The following is an 8601-nucleotide window of genomic DNA, read 5'->3' as shown; positions in this document are numbered from 1 at the left end:
AAACTTACCTCTCCTACCTGAGTAGTATACAAGTTTAGATATCTAGGTGAGTCTGTAATGCCACCAAACTCTGCATCACCTTAATCGACAGGTGTGACATCAGACCCAGAAAGCATCAAACTAAGAGCTCAGAGAACAAAGATAAGTGGTTTATTTCATGACATTTAGATTATACTATCAGGCTATAGGTAGAAGAACATAGCACTGTTTCCATACAGACCTACACAGATACACCTAACCCACACATAGATCACACACACACACACACACACACACACACACACACACACTCATATTCAGCATATGAATTCAGCATACATCTAATGTAGCTTTACTTGTAAAGTGACCATTATTCAAGAGAAGTCCAGCTTCTCCCAACTGTGCTGTAGGCCACACATACTGCCACGCTGTGTTTAATCAGAAGTTTCCAGATGCAGCTCTTCTATCCTTGTGGTGGAGTCTAAGGCTGTGCTGTGGAAGGCCAGCCTTACCTCGAGCTAAGGATGTCACCCAATCAAAAGGCTTTCTAAGGACATGCAAACATGTATGATAGCTGAACTTGTGCCATACATGGTGTAAATACTTTGACCACAGTTCAAGGCCTTCGGGGAGCTTGGGTTATATGAGACTGCTGCTCTTTTTTTTTGTTTGTTTTTAATTACTAACTATGTTTTTTTCTTCACAGGGGTTAGCACAGAGCTGACCCCTCCCTTTCCTGAGAAACACACACTTGAGCAAGTGGTGGTGGGATTCCCAAATGCAGATGTCTGTGGACCTGGAATGAAAAGCAAGTTCAAAGACTGATCCACTTCTGCATATCTTTATTCTTCAAAGTCTGGTGTGAGAGACGGAAGTTAGAACTTGGGCAACAGGAAGAAGTAAGGTGGAAATAGGGAACTGGACTCTGCAAAGACGGAGGAGGAAGGGAAGGGACAGAGAGAAGCAAGCCAAACTCAAAGACATTCCACTTGGTTCACTGCACTGGCCTTGGAAGGTTCTGGAGTCTGGTTCCCTCAGCCTGTCCCGAGGACTCCTTAAAGAGTGTTGTTTCCTGGGTTTCTCCAGGACACACCTGCACTGCCCCAATAAGACTTCTGATTTGTGTGTGGGTTTTTTGTTTAAATTTGCCCCAGAATACACTTAACCAAGATTATAGCGTCTTCAAATCAAAGCCCCCCTTCCCCCACACGAAGGACAATTTTTTCACCTAGGCTCGTACAGCTGGTGGAAAAATGAAGTGTTCACAAGCCTTCCTCACACTGAAATGCAGCCTCCTTAAGGACACATGGGGTGGCCATCCAGAGTGACAGTAGCACGAGGGTTTGGACCGTGGCCCTGATTCGGTCAAGTCAGAATCACTCCAGATGCCTGCTATGATCATTTCACACACACCTAACAAGTACTGTAGCTGTTGGATGAGCAGTTAGACCTTAGTGCGCAAAAAGGGGGAGACGATAGCATATAAGCAACGAGTTAAAACTGTACTTACAACTTATTGTAATCTAAGAGGGCGTGTCACCAGGCTTTCCAATTGGTTCCGGTACAGGCAAGGTTACAGCACAATTGTTCGGTTTGGTCCCAGGTCAAAGGGGAAGGAGGGTCATCTGCCAAGTGTGCACAATATTGTTTCATGGGTGAGGCATGCTGGGTTCAAGAGCAAGTTTCTTGAGGATGTTCCTGATATTTCTTCTCAAAAAAACGCCTCAGTTGAGCGGGCATAGTCTGCTCTGACCTGAAGACCCAGGTAGGTGTTTAAAGAACTCCAGGTCTCCCCAGTCCCATTCCTAAATCTATGACTGATGTTGTAATTGCAGCTGTGCAGACAGTGAGCTGCTAATTTACAAGCTGCGGTCTGGGCAGCGTCTCCCTCCTGGTAGAAGTCACACTGCGTCTGTAGACAAGTCCACTCTGTTGTTCCTGAGGCCTGGGATGCTCGCTAAGAAAACCCTTGTGTCTAAATGCATTTTCTAGGCTGATAATACTTCAAATTTGCTGAATATATGTCCACAGATAAATTTTACCATTCCTAAATAATTTATAAAAGGTTAACATACTATCAAAATTTGATGCTTTTCAAAATTGCGCCCTTTTGGTCACTTTTAGGTATCGAGAAATGCATCTAAGGTCTATTAACCGCTGTCTCCCTAGTCTCACATCTTCCCTGGGGGGTCACGGAGGACACTTGCAGTGTTTCTCCTTTTTCATTTCTCCCGGGTACTCTTCTCAACTAAAATAACTTTAGAAAATGAACTCACTGTGTCTGTGAAGTTTGCGTGGAACCAGCTCTGGGCTGCAGGGGAGGTGGTGCGAGGTGCATGTCAGCACTGGGTGGTCCCGGTTCATTCTGGACTTTATCTTCAGACATAATCCTAGTCTCTCTGCACTCAGCTCATCAGACAATGTTGAAATCACTGGGCATGTCCCTCTGTGGGTGTTGGCAGGCACACTGGGGAAAAGTGAGGTGGATTTTAGCTTACTGTTCTTAGTACATCATATGAGGAAGATGAATAGAGCTTGGGGACACAAAAGCTGAATGCTCGCCTCTTAGGGGTAAGACATAGTTCATTCTGTAACCAAATATGGGTGCCCATGGCCCAGGAACACAGATTCACGTTACTTCAAATTCCATGTTCTAACATAGTAAGAGTGTCACGAAGTTTTTACAGTAACAGAGAAATCAAAAAATCAGGACACTTTTCAGATACATTGGTGGGAACATCAAGTAGGCGAATTTGATCCTTCACCAAATAGATCTGCACACAAAGCTTTTCTGTCTGCCCTGTACAGGGCAGAGCTCAAGGCCACCTCAAACACATACTCCTCCATCGCCTCTTCTGGAAAGGCCCCTCAGTTCCATCTCTTCTCTCTCCAACTTCACCCACTACACTCTGACAGCCAGGCATTCCTAAAAGGCGTTTTCTCTTGCTCCGAGTCCTCACTGTGTTCACTGGAATCGCGTTCACTTATTGGCACCCTTTCCTAATCGTAAATTACTGGGGAGCTAGGGTGACATTTTCTCTTTACCCTTAGGGTCTGGCACACAGAAGGTCGTCACTGTTTTCCTGAGCCGCACTCAGGTAGGAACAGCTGTGTTTAGTCAATGAACAACATGTGTCTCCCTAAGGCTGTCAACTGTATCTAAAATAATTCTGAGGAGTTACAAGAATAAAATTTGAGAAAAATGTGAAACAAAAATAAAACTAGGGGAAGAGAATCCTGAGCTGATGAAGCAGGCCTGGCCTTCGGCCAGCATTTTTGCAGAACAGCATTTTTATGGAGAATTTTGACATTCCAAATTATTATGCTTTGCCTGTAAGTTTAGCAATTTAAGTCTAGGCAGGAGAAGTTCCTCCCTCCTCCCTCTCTCCCTCCCTCCTCCCTCTCTCCCTCCCTCACTCCTCCCTCTCTCCCTCTTCATTCCTTTTTTTCTTTTCCTTCCTTCCTTAATTTTCTTTTCTCCTTGATTTTCTTAATTTCCTTTATAAAGCAGTTGCCAAAGCTGTTTTGTCCTTTGTTACTCTTCTTTGAGAATATAAACCCAGGGCAACCTGGCCTTTATCCCCTGTGGACACACACGGCCAGTCCTCGGGACCTGTGAGCTTTTTCTGTGTCCCATTAGGACTTTATCTTCAGGTTCCTTCCATGTGATAAAGCTCATGCTTGCATAGCATGTGTAATGTGCAGAATTGAAGAGCACAGGTGAGCAGCACCCAGAGGGAGTACATGAGAATTCCACTCTGAACATGGTATTAGTGGGACCACTTGTGCTGTGATTATGTACCTTGTCTAGACTGTTTCTCTGAAGAAGACAAAAGAAAACCCACCTCTGTATCTGATCATTATATGCTTGCAAAGACCCAATAAAAATGGCAAATTAGAACACTGCATGCCTGTGTTAAAAAAAAAAAACGCTTAGCATTTCTCCTGTGATGAGTCATGCCATGATATAAGTATGAACACACTCACACACACACATATATATATATATATTATATATATGGTTGTATGAATATTTAAGAGAAATTGAACCACAGATTGACTAAAGACCAGACAGGCTCTGCAACTCAGGAAATACAATTTGAAGCAGGTTGAACCTGGAGTTTGGGGTTCTGTGTGCTTCAAACAAGTTTTGAAGGCCAAGTCTGTCAATGTGAGGATGGGAAGGGCAATCTGCTTCTAAGGCTGCTGTGACTCCAAGATGAATTCTGAATTTTTACAGAAGAGCACTGGGGTCATGCCTGGTAGGATAAGATGATCTGCTTTTCCTGATGGACTGTGAGCTCTCAGGCAGCAGAGGCAGAATCTGCTAACCTCCTGCAGCGTCCGGCACTGAGCCCTGTGCCTGCTCTCACCGGGACTGGAGAAGCTTAGGTGTCACACTGGGGTCACCTCAGGAGGAAACACACAGCCGTCTCCTCGATCAAGCCATACCTGCGCTGCTCTCCTCGTCTTCTATGGCTGTCCCCTCTCTGCTTCGCTCTTTCTATCTCTGATCCTCCATATCACAGAAGACTCGTTCGAATAGTTTAGGACTCCGTTATTTGCTTTAGGTAGTCAAGATTCTGTTTTCTTCCTAAAGAAACACTTTAGGTTTTTTTTTCCCCCTGAATCTTTCAGTTCAGAAAAACTAAGAAAAAGAAATCTTACTCTTGTGAGAACGGGTAGTAAGACAGCCATGGGGTTATCTGGCCAAGTATTGAGCAGAGACCCAGGTCAACCAATGATTCCCTTTTCCTGGTATTTTAACTAGACACAGATACAGTATCTGCTTTTAAAGGGACTGAAGCTTCATCATCCAAACTCCCATTTTCCAACAGCGTCAGGAAATTGGGGAAAGGGAGATTAGTTTACACAGCTCTGTCATCCTTCAGGGCAGATTTCTGTAAAGAAACGTGGTTCTAAAATGTGTTTGTTTTGTATGTGGGAGGCATCAATGAGTGTCCCCATACACTTGTGGAAGTCAGACAAGAAGTTGTGGCAGGTGCTGTCCCCTTCCTCTGTGTGGGCTCTGGGGACCAAACTCAGGCAGGCATGGTGGCAAGCACCTTCAGTCCCTGAGCTATCTCATTGGACCCTTTTCCTCTTATTTTAAAATTATTTAATTTTTTTTATTTTATGTGTATGAGTGTTATGCCTGGATGTATGTAAGTGTACCTGTGTTGTGCAATGCCTACAGAAGTCAGAAGGTGGCATTGGATCCCCTGTAACAGGCATTATTGATGGTTGTTAGCTGCCATGTGGGTGCTGGGAACTGAACCCAGGTCCTCTGCAAGAGCAGCCAGTGCTCTTATCCGCTGACTCATCTCTTCAGACCTCTTCTTAATCTGTTAAGGTTGAAGGGCCTCTTGAATTTAGTAAAGCATGTTGTGAATTTTTAAAACTGTTGTCTTCATTTTTATGATTTTTACTTGTGTACACGAATGTCTGGGTGTGGATATGTGCTCGCGTACACTGTCCACAGAGGCCAGAAGAGGGCATCAGATCCCCGGAGATGAACACAGATGTGTCACCATGTGGGTGCTGGGAACTGAACATGTTCTGCAACAGCAGGTCTTGTGGAACTCCTGAATTCTGAGCCCTCTCTCCAGCTCCTTCTTCAAATGCTCTGAAAAGAGGATGGGATTGCACCATTTGAAATGGAGATAAAGTCAGCATCACGAGTGATTTCTTTTTTTATGGAGAAATTGCTTCATAGTCTCCATCATTTTTTTTCTGGTCTTTCAGTTTTAGTTTGCTTTCAACTCTCCTCTCACAGACACATCATACTACACACATGCACACTCTAACACTTGTGTGCACCACAGAAATTTCTTAAAAACTTTATTTTCAATTACAGGAAATATATCTCTGAATTTCATTGTGAAAGACTTAAAATTTTCATATAAAAATAATTTACTGCATTTTCAAAGAAATATTTCTTAGCTTATAAAATTTTGTTCTTTTCAATTTTTTATTAGTTAAAAGAACAATAAAAATGTGAAATTCTAGGTTGTGAAGGTCATGAACACCTGTAATCCTCACACTGAACAGACTGAGACAGGAGGACTGTGAATCTGTGGCCAGCCTGTGTTACACTGTAACAGCATATCTGACCTAAGAAAAGTCAAAGACAAATAACTCTCGACATACCTGTGTAGGATGTCACTATTTTAAAGATCTAAACGAAGTTATACAACACAGATGTATTATCTCAATTTTCTTGACCTGAATCTCTTTTTTATTTTATCATTTTCATTTTATGTGTATGAGTGTATTGCCTGCATGTGTGTAAGTGCACCCATATTGTGCAATGCCCATGGAGGTCAGAAGGAGGAGTCAGATCCCCTGGAACTGGACTTATGGATGGTCATTAGCTGCCATGTGGGTGCTGGGAATTGAACCCCTCTGTAAGAGCTGTCAGTGCTCTTAACCACGGAGCCATCTCTCCAGTCCCTGACCTAGATTTCTTTACCCTTAAATTTATGAATGTTTGGTTACAAAAGACGTGAATTAGAAAATACTTTAATTTTGAAATAATTATTGGCTCACAGAAAGTGTCCAAAACAGCATGAGGTGGACCAAAAACTTTTCACTGACTAGCCTCTGCTGGTGGTCAGGACAGTAGAGGGACCACTGTCTGGTGCTCATCCGTCTATTCCTTTAGACTTTCGTTTTTCTGTTCCTGGCTCGTAAACACGTTATATATGCTGTACCTAAGGAATTACCTGTGAATGCGACATGGTAATCAGCAGTATTTTTAAAGGTATCTAATTAAAGTATGTCCTCCAGTTCTTCCAAATATAACTCTAATTAAAACCTGCACAAGTTATGGACACATGAGGTTGTTCACTGCACAAGGCATTGAAAAGTGCAGCCATTTCATACCTGAATAGACACTCCATCACACATCAGAAGAGGAACTGTTCATGGCTGGCTTTGGACTGATCTGTACAGTAAAGACCCGGGCAGCTACAGAAAGTGCCTTGGGAGAGTCTTTATGAGGCCGACAGAAAAGCACAGAACTGTGAGTTGAGAGGAAGTTAAGACAGAACATAAAGGTATAAGATGAAAACAGAGAACATGACCCACTGGAAATGCAAACAAAAGCAAACATATAAACAACCAGAAGTAACCACGGGAAGAAAGATGGCATGACGCGGAAGCGCGGTTACATACAAATGTATGTAAGGTACAAGATGAAGACAGAGAACATGACCCACTGGAAATGCGAACGAAAGCAAACATATAAACAACCAGAAGTAACCACGGGAAAAAAGACAGCATGACGTGGAAGTGCGGTTACATACAGACATGTATGTAAGGCTGCCTGGCAGCTGTTCAGAGGGGCTTTGTCCAGAAACCCCCAGTGCCATGGCCTTGTCTGGGAGATCAGGCTGTGAGCATCTACACAGGGAGCATCTTCACCGTCAGCCTCATCACTCTCAGAACCCTTGGGGCTGTGCTTCCTGGACTTCTCTTCATGTTGTCTCATCAGTCATGAGAACTGGAAGTCACTGCGGGGCTCCATGTGTGTTGTTACCTGCTGTGGGCCCTGGCACTGAAACTTGGACAAATAGTGAGCACGAGGTGGTCAAGAACAGAGAGTGCTTATGTGATCCCTACTTGTTTGTGAGAGTCCTACTGTGTAACAATGTGTGTGTTATCCCTACTATGTGTTATCCCTACTGTGTGTTATTCTTTCTGTGTGTCTAACACTGTGTATAATCTGTGCTGTGCATGTAATCCATACTGTATATGTAATTCCTACTGTGTGTAATCCCTACTGTGTGTATATTATCCTTTATTCCTACTGTGTATGTGACTGTATCCCTCCCGTGTGTCTGGGCACCTGTGCATCCACAGAGCTGCTCGTTGAGCTCAGGGTGTATGGCAAGCTGGGCATACACTAGCTCACTGTAGAAACAACCCTTGCTGGTGCTGCGCCTGTTACCTCTCAAACTTCAGGACACCTCCACTTCTGTTCTGAGCTCTGGTTCTAACCTGCCTGCAGCTCTTCAAACACTTGTTATCTGTGGATTTAGTGAGCTGCCTGTCATGAAACAATGCGTATATTTCAATTCCACAATGTTTACAAATTATATCTCCATGGGAGGTGAGCAGGGAAGGCCCAGCCCCTGACACGCTAAAGGTGTCTAATTCAAACAGGTCCGAATTAAATGTGTGGGCTGGGGGTTCCCTTCCAGCAGAGCCAGCTTCTGCCTTGGCCTACAGGCCACGCCCACGACATCCCTGGGTCTTCATCCTTCCCCCTGAAGCTGGGCTGCTTTCCTCTGTGAGCCGGTTTGAACCCTGTTGAAGGTATGGCTTGGGCCCTGGGCTCTTAAAAGCATTTGAATTAGCTGCATTTCCCTCAACCCAAGACCATACCCCTATATTTTGCTTCTAGTAAGAGCAGAGACACTTTCTGTTCCCACCTGTGCATGGAGAATGAACCTTCTAGTGACCAATGAAGTGAGGTTTCCAGACTTCATTTTGGAGAGAATAACCAGATATGTACAAAAAGCACAGCGAGAAATGGACTCACATCTGCTCTGAATTTTGGTTTGATGTTTTCGATCTGAAAATATAGTTTTAATATATATATATATAACATAAATTATA

This window comes from Nannospalax galili, unplaced genomic scaffold, assembly GCF_000622305.1.
Source record: "Nannospalax galili isolate Female #2095 unplaced genomic scaffold, S.galili_v1.0 scaffold1234, whole genome shotgun sequence".
NCBI lineage: Eukaryota > Metazoa > Chordata > Mammalia > Rodentia > Spalacidae > Nannospalax > Nannospalax galili.
Note: the sequence above shows the minus strand (reverse complement) of the source record.